Here is a 22,087-nt window from a genome sequence, read left to right as displayed (position 1 = left end):
TTCTCAAGTATAGCGAGTTAAGAGTCTCAGTTAATTTAATGATTTTCCAGCCTTTAATACAATCTACCTATGGCCGAATGAAGGCCTCGACATGCTGTGTCAGCCATGGAGGGTTGATTGACCATACTTCACCACGACAGTCAGTGCAGATTAGTAATTAGTGAAGGCACTGATGTTAGCCATGGCAAGGAGAATTTAACTTAGGGATAGGGGTTCAAAGCGTAATCTGGTAACGATTGTGTCAGCCAGGTCCATTTAATTTGGGAATGCAAAATTAGTTTGATTGACATGTGATACAGCTCTTCGGTGGGGCATGTGGGAAAGTGCACTGACCCTAGAGCAGGTGAGAGGTTATTTGAGGGGCATCAGACGAAGTTTTGTGATATTACTCTGTGGGTCTTTATCTAACACAGGGTGATACACTACTCTGCTAGATTTCTAAAAGGATGTATCTTTGTCTTATGACATGCCACTGATAGCAGAATTGGAATAAAATCGGAGAAAAAACTAAATCAAGAAGTTAAACACAGAGGTGGTTAGTCGTGCTTTTTTACCATTACAGTCTTGCTAAATGTTGTTATTTAAAATAAAGTATGCACGTTTAGTTTTATTTATGGAGCATTTTAATTTTAAGATCAAATAATGTAATTACTAAACACATATTTCGAATGCCGCATACACAGTGACGGGAGCGTCTGGTAAGGGATTCTCGCTATTTTCTTGTTTACTTAACTAAAATCCTTAAAGTTCTTTGAAATGTTATGAGGCGTGTCATTTCATGCTGTGCATGAAAGCCAGACCCTAGTGATATCACAGCCCACCAGATCTGTCTCAGTCTTTAAACACTGCTCAGGAGAATGAAAGCTGAGCCAGGCAAGGTCTGAGCTGCAGGATTGAAGGGCAGGTCTGATTGTACAGCCATGCACACCGAGCTAAAAAAACCCTGTCTTCTGCGTCAGCCGCAATTGGGGGTGGCAGGGTCTGCCTACACCAGGGCATACAGTGTGATAAATATTGCTTGGAGGGACTGGGGATTGTGTATCGATTTTTTTCTGTACAAATCATCAGAACTTCCAGCTTTAAAACAACCGATAGTGCTTTACTTTTGACTTCATCACCTCCACGTGCCCTTTTTGCTAGGGTCCCAAAGCTCGCTAACACGCATGGGACCAGATAATTTTTTGCGTGTGATACTTTAGACTGCGACCGTTTTTTTTGTAATTCCTATGGTTATGGGCTGAGAATGATTACAATTGACCTCCTTCTTGAGCATGAAACACAAAGGAAATTATGTATTGTGCTTTTACAGGTTGGAAATATAGGGATATTTCTGTAAGTTAGTCATTTATGTTTGACATTCTAATGGGATATAAAGACTAGTCAATGTCACTGACAATGGAACCTCTCTATGAGCAATGATTGTTGATGGGTGATCAATGACCTAGAAGAATGAAAGCCCTTTCAGAATATATGTCTAGTTGATATGTATTGTGTGTAAAAAATGATGCATAAGCAAATATGGTCACTAAACAAATAGCCATGCGTGTACTGAGAATATGCAGTTCAACCTCTGCCATTTTATATAAATCTCTCGCAGTATTCCATTTGCATTCATGTTGACATGATGTGCCAAGCTACACTGCACTGTGTAATCTCCAATGCTGATTCAACACAATATGTACATGTTAATGGCCTTATGAAAGCTTATCGGTTGAAATTTGTATATGCTGAAATGTGCATTTCCTGTCATTTTTTAAAATTCCCCACCACTTTATCACGCTTTAAAAAATATATATATACCGGGTTCCACCGCTGGCAACACTAGTTAACCAATAATGTGGCATGCTGGGGACTCATCTGACAAAATCGCTTCTAAGTGTCGTTACCACGTGGAACCATGGGTTAGGGGAGAACCACGGTGACGATTTTAACACCGGAGCTATTTAACGCACACCACTTGCAAAGAAGGCGATTACAGCGCATAATCAATACTTTAAATATAGAGCACGAGCATATCCATACTTCACCACCAGCGCTCGTGACACTAATCGTGGCACATGACACCTACGATGATGACTTTCACTGCATACCGTACTGCGCTCCAGCTACAAGGGTCCGTGTCCCTCAGCAGCATTTCTCTTGCTTGTGGGGGTAATGATTTGCTGTCTGCGACGGCGGTGCCTAAAGGGATGGTTCATCCCCGAGCTCCAGCGCCCTTGATCCAGGAAGAGAGCCTCTGCGTGCTTGCGTTTCCTGCGTGTGCGCGCACGGCTGGGAGACCCATCCAATTTACCATTTATCACACATCGTCTACCCCCCTTCCAACCTTCCAATTATCACCTCCGCCCTGAAGCCGCACTAACGCGACACGCCCAGCGCATTATTAAGCACGGGGCAATGGAAACCAAGGGAAGCATCTCCCAACACGCATGGCATGAGCGAAACTCGTTTCAGCACTTGCCAAAAAATGTGACAGTTAAAGTTATAATGTGCCAACAGTGTACAATGTAATAGAAGTCAAATGAACAACAGAATATGCTGGGTTTCGCCATAGGCAACTGTCGGTCTATGATGATATCATAACGAGTTTGTTAGGCTATTTTTTAAATTAATGGGGGCAGAAGAGTGGGACAGTGGTTTGCATACTGTGCTATGAACCTGGCGACCGGAGTTCGATTCCCACGGCTGAAATTAGCGGTGAGTGATATTCGAACTGCCCATCACCATCCTGAACTGATGAGCATGGTGATGTATGGTCAAACAACTTAATTCACTCACATGGTGTCAGAAGACCTTCATTCAGATATGTATTGACGACGTGCTATAAAGTTATTATCATTGTTTTTGCACTCATGGATGACAGTGAATCATCCAAATTGCTGATATTTTTTATACATTAGTAAAAACCTGTACAATGGGCAGACTGGGAATGAATATCGAAGTGGTGTATTAGCTCTTCTTGGGCCAGCTCCAACAGTCTAAATTCCTGCTACTTCTTATTAAACTAAAACAAAATTAAATTTTGACTTAAAACTTTCGTGACTGCAGGAATTTATATTATTTGGTTCTTTGGGTAAAGTCACGTAGATATAAAAATAATAATAAAAATAAAGTGAATACAAATAATAAAATAAAAAGCAAAAAAATAATACTAATGTAGACTGTAGTCTGGTTCTTAATTGTAGTGAGTATACTGGCAGTCTATAAAAATACTGTTTTTAATCACCCAGGAATGTCTGTCCTTAACGCTCGTGACGTCACTTCACATCGACCAGCCGCCCTCATTAATATTCATTAGCAGGTGCCGTCTTCACAATGGACACCCTCCCCCACCCCTCATTAATAATCACGAACAGCCGACGTCACTCCGTATTTGCTACCCCCCTCCCCGTCATTAATAATCGTTGACAGTCTGACGTCAGAAAGGTGGAGCGGAAACTTAAATTTGTTGAGGCGCAATTGCTTGCACTTTGCCACTATTATAAAGTAATCTACGCGTCACCTTATGTAGCGTGCCAAAAACGGCTGTGTTTGTCTCCCGCGCGCCACGTCACTCCACATGAGGCCCCCATCCCCTCATAAATATTCACGTGCCGCTGCATTTAATTACTAACGCTGAGGAAGTTGGAGCGACTGTTGCTGCTTTTGTAACGCCAATTCCCCCATCTTTATAGAGAGTTAAGCGTGAAATGAATTCAACGCCGCATCGCACTCCATTTCCTGCCTTCATTTCCTTCTTCGCCACGTCTAACAAAAAGGTAGGTGAATTTTACGCTTCCAAATTATGCTGAAATATAATCATTAGCCAAGAATGTCTGTGTGTCCCGCGTGTGACGTCACTCCACGTCGGCCAGCCCCCCTCATTAATAATCATGAGCGGGTGACGTCACTCCACATGTAGCACCCCCCTCATTAACAATCATGAGCAGGTGACGTCACTTATCGAACAGCCCCCCTCATTAATAATCATGAGGTGACGTCTTCCAAATGGACACCGCCCACCATTAATGTTAATTAGCGGGTGACGTCACTCCACATGGGGGGGCGAGGCGCCTCCTCCCCCCTCCTCGGCGTCAACTCACAACCCTCACTACAGAGGCAGAACCCTCACGTCACGTGATCTCCGTAACGCTGTTGAGACATCGAAGTAAAAAGGACGTCATGATGAACAAGGGATTACAACCTTGACTTAAAGCTTTCGTGACTGCAGGAATTCATATTCTTTGGGTCTTTCGGGAAAGTCACATAGATAGGTTCAAATAAAATATATATTTTTTTTAATTCGACGTTTCGATCATAACACAAGTGAACGTCATCAGGAGAAAGCAAGCTTTCTCCCCCTTTTTTCCTCCTGATGACGATCGCTTGTGTTGTGATCGAAACGTCGTAATTTTTTGTTATTTTTTGGTTATTTTCTTTGACCCAAAGAATAAGGGATTGTAACCTTTAAATGAAATAAGTCTGTGTCACCGCGGCCTTACTAATTGCACACGAATTGATGCAATTAATATCACGTCGCGGTCTGCTTTTCGCTTGCAAGTTTCAGAAATACACCCGTCCTTGGACGGGCAAAAGGCTAGTTATATTATAATTATCGACTGCCAGTTCACTTTTTTATATTATTTTTATTCACTTTATTTTTTTCTATCTCCTTGACTTTACCGAAAGAACTATAGAATATAACTATATATAGAAATGACATTAGCAGTTGTGCACAGACACAAACAGCAACAACAATTCAACACATTCGTCAATTAACACTGTTCTAAAAGTAAAAAGTAAAAAAGAAAGCCGTGAAATTTCAGGCAATGCCCCATCTTCATAGCACAAATATCTGTCTGCTATGAAGAGAGGTCTTTGGCAAAAAAAAAATTACCTGTTATATATGTGTTTCGTTCAGAGGCAGTGTTATTAACAAATGTATAGCGTTTATTGTTATTCGATTGTGTACATTTGACAAAGACTGTCACCGGATGTAAGATGAACTCTGTGGAATCATCCACAAGGCCATCATCATGTTCATTTGTCATAACCTGAATCAGAGGTTGTTTTATGAATAGAAAATACAATTGCATGTACGAAAAATAAATGTCAAATCGTTGTTACATAGCTACATGGGGGAAATAGAAAGTTGTGAAACAATGGAGTAATGAGAGCAATGGTACAATGTGAAAGGTGGTTATGACTAAGGTAAGCCAATGGTTAAATATAATTAAGCATAGAGAAAATGACGCATTGTTCTGTTGAGTTAACACCACATGTATTTAATGCGTATATTACGCACAGCACAGAATTATGCGACGCAAAATGCAGCATTATGCCATACACCTGCGTGCCACTGGCAGGAGAAGCTGTGGAAGATAACATTATTTTAAAAAGTAAACAGGAGAGCATTAGTGGGCAAATTGTTTTAGGTAGACACTAGAAGTGGCACTCTGAGCCGAGTTCAAGCATCAGCCCTGCATTTTTGCTGATAAATTAAATAAGTGGACATCGAGCCCTCGGAAGCCAGAAGAGCTTAAGCCAGACTTAAAGGACATTAACGTGAGGAATAATGTTTTTTGGCAGTCAGCAGAGAAATCTCACTCCTCATTTGATCTGCTAAAGTGCACCAAGCAATTACCGTGGGTTCTTTATTACTCCGAGTGAAAAAACATTTGTTCTACCTAATCCCTATGACTACATCTGCCGCCCAGTGGAATAGGGATAGAAGATTGACGAGGGAACTCAGGCACCATCTGGCTACGAAATTACAGTTTGCAAAAAAACCCAGGAGAGCTCTGCCTTTGCCTACACTGCAACAAACCGGAGGATTGAGGCTCGGTAGCACAATGAAACTTGTTTTCATTAAATTATAACCCGTGCCACAATATGCACGATGAAATAGCATTCAAAGATTGCCAATCTCCTCTCATTCTATAAAATAGGCCATTATCCGTATACATCGTGAGGTGTTCAGTCGCACCTCACCAAATGCGACAAAATATTATTTATCCTTTACAAATGTATTGCCATCATTACTTTTAGCAGTAATTTTCTGGTACTTAAAATAAATCTACGTGGAAAACTCTGTCTGTTGATTGTCCATGAAATATAACATATGGAATATTTCACGTGCATAATTTTTTTTATATACTTATTAAAGCGATAATTTTTGTAAAGGTTACAGTGTTTACTCTGATCACAGTAAATGCAAAGATTAAAAGGGCCTTATCAAAAAAGGGATAAAGCAAAACATTAAGATCACGAGATAATTTATTCACTTTTAAATGGTCACCAAGGTGTTATTGACATGGTGAAAATCCAATAATGATCCATCTGCCACCTACTCACAAAAGGTAATGACAAAAACATTACATCAACCAAGCATCCACATTTACAAAATCAACGCCACAATTTCAAACAGTATTCCAAACAGATGGGTACAAATGTGTAAATATTTATTCTTATTTTTGAATACTGAAAAACATAAAAAAAAGAAACGCTGTTGTCAAGCTAAAACAATTTAATTATTGGTTAACCTTTATTGCTGAGCAGAAGGGTCAAAGGTCAAAGCCCGGGAGACAGTGGCTGGTGGAAGGAAGAGCATGGAGGGGGCTGGGAGTGGAAAGAATGCGCGGCTAAAACGCAGTGACCTCGTTTGTGTCCATGGGGCTTTTGTACAAAATAAAATACTTTTATACAATGTGACGTGTTTTTTCATCACATCTTCATTATTTAATTAAGTATGGTGTTTGTTGTCATTATGAGGCTGTGTTATCAGGGGTGGCCAAACATCCCGATTATACGAGCCGCATACCAACATCTTTACGTGGCCAAGAGCCACAAGACACGACTTTACACGTGCATTCCATTGGGCCCTCAGAGCCCATCCACGAAAACAAAAAAATTACAATTCAAATAATTTCACGAGAAATTAAGTGTTCTTGCAGAGTATGCTGATACAGTTTACATATCTGCATCCTGAGTAATGGAGAACTGATAGATTCTGATTCTGGGTGCCCCTGGCTGCTCCTGCTTCTGCACACATACAATGTTTCCTGTTTCAAACGGATTTTTGTTGAAAAGTTAGAAATTATCTGCGTCTCTATTGAACTATATTTGAACTGCCTGGGAGAAATGTTTGCTTAAGTGTGTTGGTTTAACCATGTGACAACTCAAGACACCAGGATAGTCTCATTTGCCAGAGTGACGCAGGTGTGTCCAAGGTAAAGCGGTGCAGCTTCGTTTACCTTGATGATAATTTAAAATATTAATAAACATGTAGCTTATTACATGATAACTGAATCATCTATTCCCAAATTCCATCCAATATTAATACCGATTTGCTAGCCAAACGCACGATATAAGATCTCAGCATTGTCTGTGGCAGTGCCAAGTGCTTAGCCAAGAGACATTTGGTGCCCAATTAATGTTTTAAAAATTGAACTGCTGATCAAATACAAGGCACATGCCAGAAGATGAATGCACTTGAGCGCAAGATTCCCCTCCTGTCCTGCATTGCTTTAACCACAGTGCAATATGGCAGAGCCGTGCAGACACACTACAAAGAAGATTACACGTATGTCATGGAGTTAGTGTATTAAATATCAAATTCCGTGTGATCTTTAATTGGTCCTTAAGCCCCGTCATCTGCTGTTTAAGGTGCTCGCTCGTCCTCTCATACGTTCTCCTTTACGTGCATTCGATTTCTTTTTTAAACGAAGCCTCTGCTGCTCTTGATCGTTGCCGCTACTGTGGTGGGGCAGTGAGTCCAAGTGCCGGGTTCGACACATGTTCGTCATTTGTATTTCCCTCTGTGATGTCGGTGTTGTGGGTTCTTGAATAATACTTTTTTTCAAATGGAGCTTTTTCTTTCGACTCCCACATAAAGAGGGGCACCAGAGCCCTCGTGCTGCTGGAAAACGCGCTGTGTGCAGCCTTCGACATCGGAGTTTCCATCGCAGCAGGCGACCACCAACGGCTGGCAAGCTGACAAGGCCTTCCCCAGGCAACTCTGTGTCAGCTGGAAGATTTCACCCCGCTTCTACAATGATTTTTGCTGCGGTTTGTACGCTCGAGAGAGTTTAATGGGCACCGCTGCAGAGTGCGCCTTAAAGCCGCCTTTGTTTAAAGGCTAGTGCACCGCTTATTTATTGGCAAATCCTGGAACTGAGAATATTTATCCTCAGCCACTGCCAAGTATTGGCTCACGGGTGTTAAAAGTAACGCAGGGCTTTGTAAATCTTGAAACACTAATAAATGGATTTCACAAGGCGCAAACCATGGGTTAATTGTGCAGCTGTTGTTTTAGATTGGCCATGACAAGAAATCTATGGCACAGGACAGCTTGTTATGTAGCATGGGCTTTCTGACCTTCACTGTACAGTATGGCATGAATCAATGTCACACACACTCTGCGCCGAAACTACCACCAACCATTTTACTACTATATAAAGCTATCAGAAAGAATAATATTGATTTTAGAATAAAGCGAGTACTATATATTCGTTATATTAATTCGATCATAAAAAATAATAACTGGAGTATATTTATTTCATTTAAAAACAGCTGTAAATGTCCATTTGGCATAAATCTGCGTATATTTGTAGAATCGTGCATATAACTGAATGTGCCTATGAAAAGTATCGTGTACGTCGAGTACAAATAAATCACAATCTCATTATCTATAATGACTTAGATCAGTGAATGAGATGTCCAGCTGTGGTTCTGGTTGTTGAAAACATATAAATAACGGCACGTGTACTTTATAGAGTACAGCACTGCAATTACAAAACGCGAGTGGATTTTATGTATGTACAGAGCACGTCTAGTAAACGTAGTGACGGCCCATGCAAAACTACGCTCAACATTTATTATGCTCAATAGGAAAAACTGTAGCGCAGGGCACAAGCACTTTCTTCCCCCGGGTTCATGAAACCCTTTGTTTCATTCTGAGCACTATCGCAACGTTTAATTAATTTTGTCACTTGGCTAGCTCCGTATTTTATTTTTATAAACCTGGAAAGGTTTTAATCAAGACATTTTCAAACTCGTTCACACATCGCAAGTTGCACTTTGGTTCCCACCGATGCACAATTGCACCACAGCAATGCTAATTAACTACCTGTACTGAACGTGCTACATCCAAGGGAAAACAAATATGACTTTAGGTCCATACAATTAAAAGGCTGTGGCATAAAAAAAACGTGTAGAATGTAATGGCATCTAAAAATAAAATAACGTCAAAGGTGCTTAGGTCTCCGATGTGTTCTATGGGTTACAGTACATTGTGTTTTTCAGAAGGATGTTTGCTGCATGTGCTTGGAGCTTATTCGGGAACTGAACTGAGTTCCTGAAAAAGCTGCCAGTGTGTGGAGCAGAACGTCGGACATTGTAGCAAAAAACACGTGGTACAACCAGAAAACGCATCACAGCTACACAGCACAATCACAAGAACCTACGAGTTAGTTAAAATTTTTATTCGTATATTTTATGTTTTTTTTACCAGATAAGGCCCATTGGGCTATATCGCTCTTTTTCAGAAACGACCTGGCCACAAACGATAGCTCAACTAAGTGGCTTACCATCGTGTGGAAATTGATAGCAGCCAAATACTCTGAACGCACGTTGATTCTATATGTGGAGGGAAAACCCGGAGGACCCGGAGAAAAAGCCACGCGACCACGGGAGAACCTGCAAACTCCAAATATATAGCAGGCGTCAGGGTCGGAATCGAACCCACGACTTCCTGTATACCAGGCAAGGCAATTAACATCTCGCCACATTAGCCGCTGCTATTGTAGATATATTTTTCAAAGCGAGTGCTGCTATTGCATCGATGGTTTTCATTAGTGGGTCTTTCCTCAACAGATTTTATTTTCATATACAATATATACAAATATATAAGAACTGTCCAGCAAAATATGACATTCACCTTAAAAAAAATTCTATAATCGCAAAGCGCGTGATATTAAATGTGAACCCGAGGTATTTGCGGGTGTCATACATTCGTTTTCACAACAATAAAAAAAACTCAACACATACTTCAAGGGACAATTGCATGAAACGTTGGCTATTATATATTTACTATTTATAAGGTAGTGTTATTTGTGAACGTGTTGGTTGTGTTTTGTTATTTGTGCTTTTGCACCAATACCAACACGGCAGCATCACCACGTAATTTGCTACGTTGCTTTAGGACGTGCCCAATGCATATACCCTTTTCAATCATTCATCGAATAAACAAAAGATGGGAAAACTAATTTGGAGCAATGTTTAGTCATGAAATTTAAAACATACATTTTACTCCACTTCTTTGTCAGAGATGGCTGAATGGTGGCCCCAATTATTTTGCCAACTGTTTTCCCCCTAGAATCCAGCACCATACAACGAAGTCAACACATGATCAAGCATCACACCATATGCACACTCGCAGTAAACCCAATAGGCCAGGTTACAGTGCATCTCCCCTAAAGTTTGATTAACGTGGAAATAATTGGTTGGAATATTTGCATTCGTATTAAAAATATATCTGAACATCGATTGACAATAATCCAGAATTGCAGTCCCCCTGACGTGTTATATCGGGGAAAATGCAAGATTTTAAAATGTGTGTTACGTGGTTTTGCAAAACACCGTCACATTGCCTATTATGTGGTGTAAATGTTGCCAAAACATTTGCTTTTATTACAAAAATCTTCAGTAATCTTTCATAGCACATAACAGAAGAATTTGGAAGCAAAATCACATGTGAGATGTTGGAAACACATCTGGGACTCACTCACATCTTGATGCAATGCGCGTCGCTAACGCCACGGAGAACACTTGACCTGACCATAAGATACAATCTTCACACTAACCAGTATGTGTAAAGTTTTATCGACTTAGCTGAAACTGCTTTCTAATTATCATTATTTAATCATGGACGATAGCTTTATGGACTGCCTGTATTGTACAAGAAGATTTTTAAATGTCTATGAACATGATATTTTAGGGAAAGAGGAGCTCATTGAGATTAATTACAGCCCAAGGTTTCTAGCTAATTTCCCCAAAGTCTAAATCGAGGGTCTTACACTGGGCAAATAAATTAAAACTAAATTTGCTTCTTCGATCTGGAAAGAGCTACCAACCACAGCATGTGTTTAATAGTTGTATTCACTTAATCAATGAACAAGCACACACAAACACAAAACTGCCCCCAATTGGCATCCACACATAAATGGCTAATGGTCTTCATGGTAAAATATAGTGTATTTCCAAGCAGGAACTTGTCAGCTTTGTAATGAACACTGCCTTAATTTGCAACTGGTTTCAGTACGAATGGGCCAATAGTGTGAGATCTGCCAGCACTTTGCGCTGCTTGTGGCCGACACCTAAGGCTGAAGTCAGAATTACAAAAGAACACAAAGGTCATTCTGCGATACAGGTCGTCCTCGAAGTAGGGTGGATTTGAAATAATTATTTTTTAAAATTATGAACTAATACTTGTACTGTAGTTTCGTATGAGTAATTGAAATTAGCCAAACCAGATATTTCCCCAATAGCGTTCGCATAACGTGAATGAAAAAAGTCTGTCACAATTTCCTTTGCACCTCGGGGCATACTTTGCCGTAGCTCTTCAAACACAAGACCTATCGCACAGCAGCGTACACACTACACATCTGACCTGCAGTCAAGTGTGGATGGCAGATCTGGAAAATGTGATGTTCTGGCCCTGTGTAGGACTGGATATTGAGAATATGGCAACACTTGAATCATGAACAGCATTTTGTTTAATATGTCACATGTTTTTATCATTTCTTTGTTGTTTTGCTTATTATCTTTGCAGTTGCATCACATACACAATGCATCATATATATTGAATTAAACACGGCTGCATTTCGTCACGGAATATCTTCTCGGGCCCTACAGCACCCCCCAAGCCCCCAATCCCTCAGACCCCCTGGGTAGAGGAGGTCAGTATTCTTCAGAAGCTCAGCTCCGGCTGATTGTAAGCCCTGTCCTGGCATCATTCAGACATGGTCGAATCTTCTTTGTGTGGCACATTAGGAATGGATCACTCTTTTAAGTATGTCCTTGTGCAGCAAGGGAGTAAAGTGTGGTTCTGTGAAGGTCCTGATGTGCTGTGCAGTGCATCAATGCATGTGTGTACAGCAGCATGTGATGACAGAGTCGGGCCTGTAGGTGGCTGGCAGGGTTAATGAATAACCGCACGTGGAAACCAGCCACGTGGTTAATGGCGTCTCGGAAGAAGTGCTGCGTGTAACACGTGTTGTTGCATTTTACAGGTAAAAGACCCAACGTTAAATGTGCTTGCCCTCGATTTGGAGCACCTGCCCACGTCTTTTATTTCGAGTGTGCAACATTTGGCACCGCATGCAGCCAGCCGTGCTAATCGGAGGTACGCGGAAGGGACTACAAACTAAAGACATAAGGCATTTTTAAATTAATTATTTTCAATCTTTATTTAAAAGTGTATCGCTCCAGTGGTTTCTTAATATTGGAAGGAAAAGGGTTCCAGACAGTCGCAGAAGCACACCTGAAAGCACGCAATGCAGTAACCGTCTTTGTTTAATGGTTAGCCAAAAGCCGGTGCGAGGATGACCAGGAGTGTCCGTGACGGTGAATGCCCCTTGACGAGAAGAAGATCAGTCCACTTGGTGAAGACCCCAATGCCCTCACACTCTTTCCATCCCCTCCAAATGGTGAAATGCAAAATTCTGCTCAATTAGTAAGTGTTGCAGAGTCAATCCCTCCAACGTGTGTGCACCTCACGCTCACTCCAGGGGGGATGGGGGTGGAAAGAGACGCCGGTGCATTTCACAACCTATGCTGCACATCAGTGCCCGCTGTGTATGCCCCCCTGCCGTGGTGGCATGTGTCATGAATCTGCTTAACCGCCCCTCTCACGAGGCCACAACAATTCCAGCGGTAAACTGCATTGTCACTGCTTCAGTGACTGTACGCAGGTAGAAAAAAAAGTAAATGTTTGAAAAAAAATAAAACGCATTTAAACCGAACAGTCGGAGGAGGGGAATTGATATAACATGCGAATGCTATTGCCGCACATTTTCCAGCTGTTAATTTACGTGGGCTTTATTTCCCATAAACATATGATGAAAAGAGTAAATGTCATGGGGAAAATATTAAATGAATAACATTGTATGCTCAATAGCATTGTAAATTAAGGACATTTATTTATTTTATAGACTGTTAAGCTATTCATCTTCTTGGTTCTTTCGGTAAAGTCACGTAGAAGGGAAGTAATAAAATAATAAAAATAAAACATAATAAGATGAAATAATTCTGAGAATTATTTCATTTCATAATTCTGAGAATTATTTCATTTTATTATGTTTTATTTTTATTATTTTATTACTTCCCTTCTACGTGACTTTACCGAAAGAACCAAGAAGATGAATCCCTGCAGTCACGAAAGCTTTAAATCGAAATGTTAAGCTATTGTTTAAAATATGCACGTTTTTATTCATGGCATACATATAGTAACATGACCATAAGAGATGGCGATGGTTTGGGGAAGCCTTCATCCAGCAGTGGATAAAGCATGGCTGATGACAGTACATACTTTAGAAACATAAATAAAAGATGCTCAAAAAAATAAACAAAAGTGCAGTTTATTGTCTGGAGAATTATCCAGACCAATATATTCCACATAAAAACTAAATCGCGAAACTATTTACATTTGTTTTATAGATAAATACATAAATAACTAAAGAAATACACAATGTATAGGATTAAATATAAATACAGACTAAAATCTATCTTAACATTCAATAATGTGAGACTTCCACATGCAAAATAGCATTTGAGTGTATATCTTGTATGGTAATTGATTTATCAATATTATTTGGATATACGTACTATATTTGTAAGTGTATCATCACCGCCATCATATTACATCTCTAAGCCCATAATTACAAAGCTATTCACTCTGACCTAAGTCTCCCTCCAGGGTTATTGCCCAAAGACTGATTCCTCAAATATCCGTGGACTAAACCTCACAGGAAGCAGTTCGTGGGGATGCCCCCACCAACAGAATAGCAAATAGTGACCTATGGTCAACCTGAATCAGTGAGTCATGTCATAAGTCAGCAGTGAGAGGTGGATGTTACGTGACAAATGAGGCCTTGTTATATTGCAAACAGCGATATTTTAGGCCATTGCCTCGGAAAGTATTTTACAGTTTAAAAGATCGGAGCATTTAAATGCCGGTTTAATTTCATTCCACATATCTGTGTATGTTTACAGAACAGCCACAATAAGAGGAGTGACATATGGCATGCCGACTCCTGACGGCAAGTGGGAAAGAACATAAATACCGTTTTAAATGTCATCGTAATTATACCATGCCACGAGCGGTCAGGGACAGGGATTATGAATTGAGTGGCATGTTTGTGTCTGCGGATACGTAATTGTGTGTGTGTGCATTTATATGTGTTTGAACATATGTAAATTATTTGTGGCACACACACGTATGTGTGATAGCCATACACGAGGCAATGTCCCAAACAGGGTTGGCCTCGGTTGAATTCAGTGTGGAGCTCGCAAGTTCTAGGCAGACTTGGCCAGTGCCCGTGAGTGTGTAAAGCATTCTTTAACTGCCAGGCAAGGCTGCTCTCGTTACGCATTGAAGCCCACACAGAGAAACCACGTGTCCAGGCAATATTTACTCGGCCATATAAAGGAAGCCAAGCACATGATCTCACCCTAAAGAGCTACTTGATCGACGAGGCACTGAATGACCAAAAGAAAGCCGGAATCGCTGCTGGCTATGGTTGGCAATAACGAAACAGGTGAAAATGAAGCTACATATTTGCCAAGCATCTATGGAAAATATATATGTCAGCAGTAAATCAAAGAGATAGGTTAGGAAACGAAGATGAAGGAAAATAACAGGGGTCGCTGATGCCGCAGTTAAAGCAAAATAAATCAAGTTAAAATGGGCAGGTCACATCATACGATCATACGAGAGATGAGAGACAAAATTTATTATTGAAATACCAAATAAAAAAAGGCAAGAGAAGCGAAGGAAGACGGCAGAAGAGATGGCAGTGAGTGTACTTCACAGAGTTTGAAGGCCATGGCTCGATAGGAATCACTAAGGAAAGGGGGGCCACGATGGCGAGATGTTAACTACCTTGCCTGGTATACAGGAAGTCGTGGGTTCGATCCCGACCCTGCCTCCTGCATATTTGGAGGTTGCATGTTCTCCCGGTAGATTTTGCTCCGGGTATTCCCGCTTCTGATAAAGGCGATATAACTCAGTGGGGCCTCGCCTGATCAAATGAAGTTAGGTAGGTAGTTTAGTCTTGGCAGACGTCGTCTTGGCGACCACCCTCCAAGAGCAATGAGTAGGAAGAGAAGTAAAATGTGTTGCGTGCAGAGCTTGAGCGTGACAAGCGATAGCAGCTGGGAGCAGTGGTTGTGATTAGGCAACATTGTTCCACTCAGGCAGCTCCAATTTTACTTCACATCCTCCATGTGGGAACGATAAGTTCATACATTGCCTATTAATCAGTTCAGCATTTTCCGGCTTATAAGAACAATAGCAGGACAATTGCAAGGCATATATCAATTATTTTTTTGGTGCTTATATGGACATCACCGCAAACCAAAACAATGATTTGCAGCGAACAATGAGCGTCTTGCGTGCCTCTGTTAAACTTGGGTTGAGATGAACGCTGGCCTGCACATGTGTTGTAAACGCAAACGTGTGTCAGTAAAGTTAGAACTTTCAAGAGAAATTCAAACAATTGGGGAAAATGTGACTGGCACAAATATAGATTGCTTGTTTCCGAACTGTGCTGGTGTGGAACATAAACCTCAACAAATGTCGATAACATTGCCATACAATATATTATGCATATACTAGGTGACGTTTCAGGCAACGGCTCATCTTCATCTCTCTGCTGTGAAGAGGGCGTTAAGTGTTTTGTTATTTGCACTTATTCGCCACCGTCAGTGCAGTATCACAACATTTTGTTAATGTGCAGCTGAAGCAAGTATTGCTGCAAGTTTGCTTTCTCCACACAAATGATCAGAATTAATTATAAGTTGGCAGACTATAATCGAAAAAGTTTAATTAAAAAAGCATATACTTTCAACATTTTTTGAGCTCCACTATTACTGACTATGTGCTCTAGTCTTTTCAGTGTAGTAATTACAGCACCTGGTATTCTCATAATGACATTCATTTAATGTTAGACGAGTAATGCAGTCTAGACAGAATGAGGACATTCAAACTTTATAACAAAAAAATCCCCCCACTACACAATGTGTTAAACTCCATACGAGGTCCTGCGAATTAGAGAATTCAATCACTGGGGGAAAAAAAAAATCACATTTCATGTTATAATTTAATGTTTTAAGTCCAGCATAAATTTACATATCATTTCCATATAAATGTCTCGAAGAAAATAAGCTAGAACTGCATAGTCCATACCATTTTATTATTTTTATTTGAACATTGCATTAAATATTGCTTCACAAATCCGACTAAAACTAGTTGTTTATGTTGAACCTCTTTCTCAGCGTACGGAGCCAGCCGTGCTAATTGGAAGTGTGGAGGCGGTTGATAGACACCATGTACACATTTATTTTATTACCATTGAGAAGCAATTGAGACATACACCTCCTTTGGAGAGACCTGGCATTTAGCCCTGCAGTTTCTTACTCACGCCACTGCTAATAGGGAAGGGCGGACACTGTTGGGTATTTGGCCTACTCTTCCGTCCTGACCAAAACGTCTTGGGAAAAGGTGGGAGCATTCACACGTTACCTCATCACATGTGACCGGCCAGTCGGCGAACTGTAGCGCACACCCATTTATATTGCTGGGATAAAAAAGCCACGTCGGGAAATCAAACCAGCGACTACTCGATTACCACTGTAAGTCGAGCGGTGCTAACACACATTACACACCAAGTGCTTGCCACAAATGAACCACAATACATTGCTGAGAGTCGTCAAGGAGCAGAAACCATCACGCTCGCAGCGGCATTTGGCTAGCCGTCGCGCGCCTTCAGGTGCGCTTCTGCAGCCGGCTGGAACGCTCTCGTTGTCCTTCCCCCGCACCTCCGATTACCATGGTTGTCTACGTACGGTGCGAAAGAAGTTGAATATACATACATATACACATCAAGGCAGCATGCCATTACAATATACAATGCACAGTAGAGATATATCATCTGGATAAATCATAATAAAATCATCAATGGGCCTCTAATATATTATGCAACAATGTATTACTTGAATAATAGGGATTAAATTATTCATTTTTAAAATCAATTTTATGCTTGAGGTGGATGCATTGATTTGTTTTATTAATAATTAATTCATAGTTCCCAATTGGTATGTGTTGTTTGTAACTGGTTCGTGTACGTGCTTGTCCATTGTACACACAACACAATGGCAACAATCGATTTGTGAATTGAATTGCGACCCCAAATCATTACAGGGCATTGAATCGCGTGTGCATGTCTCGCGTCTTTGGGTGTCAGCTCATTGCGCAACGAGCTCAGCGACCCAAGTTCGATTCCCGCTCACGACCAACATCGGTGTCGAATATCTAAACCAGTCCTGAGCCTCCACTAGGTCGACTCGGCCTTAAATAAGTACCTGGTGCATTGCTTAAACATCAGCCATGGGGAGGCAAAGGTGGCTGTGCGTGGTTGTTGGCCACCCACCCCCTCGTGCGCTTTACCAGCCTACAAATGTGTTCGCTAGTAGCAGTTGCCCAAATAGCCAATCAGATACCATTCAATCAATAAATCAATTGCTATGTGAACCTGGTCTTGGTTGGAGTTAGATATCCATCTTGCAAGAGAGGATTTGTCACGCAAAAAAGCCTCACACGACAAATATACTCTGTACAGAAATAAAACGAGCACATTCCAACCCTTGCATATTACTTTTGGAAGAGTTGCCATAGCTCTCTGTATCATGAATCCCCAAAACATTCACATTAATTGCCAATAAATAATTCAACGCATGCAGTAACTTGACAGCGGAGCAAAAGTAATTTGACAAGTTTTCCATTTTGTGTTGAAATGAGCCCCATTGCTTAAGTGGATGAATGATCAATAACATCTGGCAATATAGTAGCATTTGTTTAACAGGTCTGACTGCTGATGAAACCCAGAAGGTAAAAGCCAATCCAGATTTTTCCCGCTTAAGCAAATGTTATTGTAAAAAAAAATATACCTTGTCAGAAATTCCCATCGGCTCATGGTCTGAACATTTGTATTTGTATGCACTGATAGCTTCTTGGATATTTATTTATAAGGCAGGCCTGATTAATCAAGGGGAGACACAATGCCATTCAAACCAAATGCTTTTCTCAAAGACAGAGGAAGAAAATCATAACTGTGATAAACAGAATGTTGCTGATGGATTCAATGTAAGCCAGAATGGGAAACTGAATCTAACTTTGCAGGATGATTGAGAATGAGCATCTGAAGATGTGGAGCGATTCAATCAGTTTCATCCAGCAGTGGATTGACCAAAGCTGATGATGACAGCAAAATATATTAATTATATCCGTAGAGGAAACCCACTTTTATTTTAATGTCATTGAGGAGGTTTTTCAATATGGATAATAGGTTTTTCGATTAGGAAGATTGTCGTTGGCAGCGATCCCTCAATTCGAGGATAATCCCTACCAGGGTTTACAGATGGGTTCTGAGAAGACTCAAGAGTCCGACCCTGGAACCACAAACCCGCCCGCAGAAGTTGCAAATGTTGACTCGTGATGATCAGTTACTTGCGGGCAAGGGGAGTTCATTCCTTCTCCTTCCTTCTCTCTCTCATTTCAGCTTGAAGGGCAGATAACTTCTCCTCGAAGCGGCCCACTGCCTGATGGAAGATGTGGGGCCTTTGAGGTTGGTTGATGGCTCGCTCCTCCCATCCTGCGATCTCCACGTCAGTGTTCTTGAGATACACTCTCAGTATGTCTTTTCAGTATTCCCTCTGACCACCACGGGATCTCTGACCGTCTGAAGATGATGTTCGTGATGACCAGGCCATGTTGCTCAGAAGGAGGATGCTGTTGTGGTTGGCATTCCCTCTTTATTACCTGATAGCGACGTTTCAGAGATGTAACTAGCGCCCGACTCCAGAATTCAAATCTCCAAGGAGAATGATATTGACTTAAAGCTTTCGTGACTGCAGGAATTCATATTCTTGGGTCTTTTGGTAAAGTCACGTAGATAGGTTCAAAGAAAATAACAAAAAATAACAAAAAACTACGACGTTTCGATCGCAACACAAGCGGTCGTCATCAGGAAAAGGGGGGTTAGGTTCCAAGGCAAACTGTTTATATGGGGTTTGAAATGGGCATAGCCCAAATGTCAGTAGCCAATGATAATGTAAGTGGTGTTCAGCCTAACCCAACAGTGGTTGGTTTTCCACCAATCAAAGGGCTGCCAGGTAAAAATGAGCATGTTAATGAGAGATTAGCATGTTAATGGGAGATCGCAGAGCCGTAACGCATGGGTCAGCGCACAAAGTGGCTGTGCTTGTGTGAACCTTGTGAAAGCGCATCCATACTCTTAGTTCATTCGGTAAAGTCACGTAGGTAAAAAATTAAATTAAAATTAATAAAAATAAAACAATAAAATCACGACGTTTCGGAGGCAACACAAGTCTCCGTCATCAGGTGGGACCGTCACAGCCAGATTTGCTGCATCAAGTGAGGCAAGGATTCAAGATGCAAGCCCTTAAATACAAGTTGGAAGAGGTACGTAGATGACACATTTGTCATCTGGCCACTTGGCCGACCAGCTCTGAACCAATTCCTTAACTAGATCAATTCCATACACCCAGCCATCAAATTCACCATCGAGGTGGAAAAGGGTGGCAAGTTACCATTCTTGGATGTTTTAATCGAAAAGAGACGAGATGGCTCAATGGGACACTGTCTACAGGAAAGCCACCCATACGGATGCCTACCTAAAACCTGACTCCCACCACCATCCATCCCAGAAGAATTCCCTCATTAATACTCTACACCATAGAGCTCGATGTATTTCTGACCCTCATCACATAGCCAGTGAACTGGAACATGTACACCAAGCACTCAAGATGAATGGATATTCAGACTATACAATCCGTAAGGCTATCACCCCAACCGTTGGGAAAGAACCATCTGAGGACCCAATCAAAACCATCACCTTGTCATACATAGCAGGGGTCACGAAAAATATTTCCAAAATAATGAGCAAACAGAAGATCCAGGTTCGATTTAACACAGTACATAAAATTCGTGATCTGATCCCATCTGTGAAGGATGTGATCCCTGACATGCAATACCCCGGCGTCTACAAACTAAGCTGTGTCTGCGGCAGTAGTTACATTGGGGAAACTAAGCGACATATCTCGGACCGTGTTTGTGAAAATAAGGCAGATCTGAAACACGGTAGGACCAATACTTCGGCCGTGGCTGATCATTGTTTTAATGCGGTGGGCTAACACGAAGTAGATTTCTCCAAGACGAGGTATTTTGCAAGCCCACTGGCTAACAACAAAGATTCGTCATGAAGCCATCCATATATATAGACACAGACACAATTTCAACCGAGAAGATGGGTACAAACTGAGCAATCATTGGAAGGACGTTATCAATCAACCAGTTTAAGTCACAATTGGCTATGATTTTCCCATCGTACCACCTTCCGATGTTAGTTGTGCTTTACGCCCATTTCAAACTTGTGCTTTCGCAGGGTTCACACCAGCACAGCCACTTTGCGTGCCGACCCGTGCGTTGCGGCTCTGCAATCTGCCATTAACATGCTAATCTCTCATTAACATGCTAATCTCTCATTAACATGCTAATCTGCACCTGGCAGCCCTTTGATTGGTGGAAAACCAACCACCGTCGGGTTGGGCTGCACACCACTTACATTATCATTGGCTGCTGACATTTGGGCTCCGCCCATTTCAAACCCCTTATAAACAGTTTGCCTTGGAAGCTCACCTCCCTTTTCCTGAAGACGTCGTAGTTTTTTGTTATTTTTTGTTATTTTCTTTGAACCTATCTACGTGACTTTACCGAAAGACCCAAGAACATGAGAATGATATTGTCCCCCTTGGGAACGCTGGTCCTGACTCGGTCAAGATCTGAGGAGAATTCCTCCTTGATAATTCTTCCTCGGTGCATGCGGTGGCGACAGCAGCAGGCTGATTGTAGCTGAGCTTGAGACCAAGGGTCATGAATGTTCATTGATTCCTACAAGACGCTCTGTAAGCTGACTGATGAGAGCTTGTTCAACTTTGCAAAGCCGACACCATGGATTCGTCTAAGGCAGCTAGAGAGACATTACATTATTTAAATGGTTTTACTGCAAAAGAAAATCAGTTTCAGGTTAAGTAACTATCTTTCTCATTAGGTTAATTAAATGAGCAATATTCATGAAACATTTAAGCACACTTTTCATCTTTCTCAGTATGTAAATTATCTTTACAATATTTACGACAAATCTAAGCACACTTTTCAAGAATGCACATAATAATTGAATTCGCATAATAAACAACAAATACAATGCATATGTTATTCATTAGAACCAACATTAGTGTGCTGGTAGTAGTGGTGGTGATGCGGTCTTTCGCACACTGCTTAATGAACCCGGCAACCTGCGTTCAATTCCCGGCCACAGCTAGCATCAGTGGCAACTGATATCTGAACTGATCCGGGGTCCATCTTCACAAACGTGCATTCACCAGCAAGGAGGAGTATGATCAAACATCCCCCATGACTGGCCATAGCGTGGTGAGGCCTTCAACTAGCAGTAGAATGATATGCGTCTGTGGTCACACAAAGTAAAAACATGTTATAATAGAGGTTTTTGGGTTAGATCGCGTAAATATATAAATGTGTCGTTAAAACCCGCCACCACCCGACACAGCCAACTAGTAAGGGTTGTCACGTAAACAGAACGTGGCCAATTCGTCACTAGTACAGCACACCGGTGTGTTGGAGAGCCAAGCCACAACATTTACAAACTGAGTACGACGTTTAGCCAGTAATTACAACTAGCTTCATCAGGCGACAGCCAGATTTGTGGAGAAGTCTTACTGTTTCGTTCCTTAA

The sequence above is a fragment of the Lampetra fluviatilis genome, chromosome 13 (genome assembly GCF_964198595.1).
Source record: "Lampetra fluviatilis chromosome 13, kcLamFluv1.1, whole genome shotgun sequence".
NCBI lineage: Eukaryota > Metazoa > Chordata > Hyperoartia > Petromyzontiformes > Petromyzontidae > Lampetra > Lampetra fluviatilis.
Note: the sequence above shows the minus strand (reverse complement) of the source record.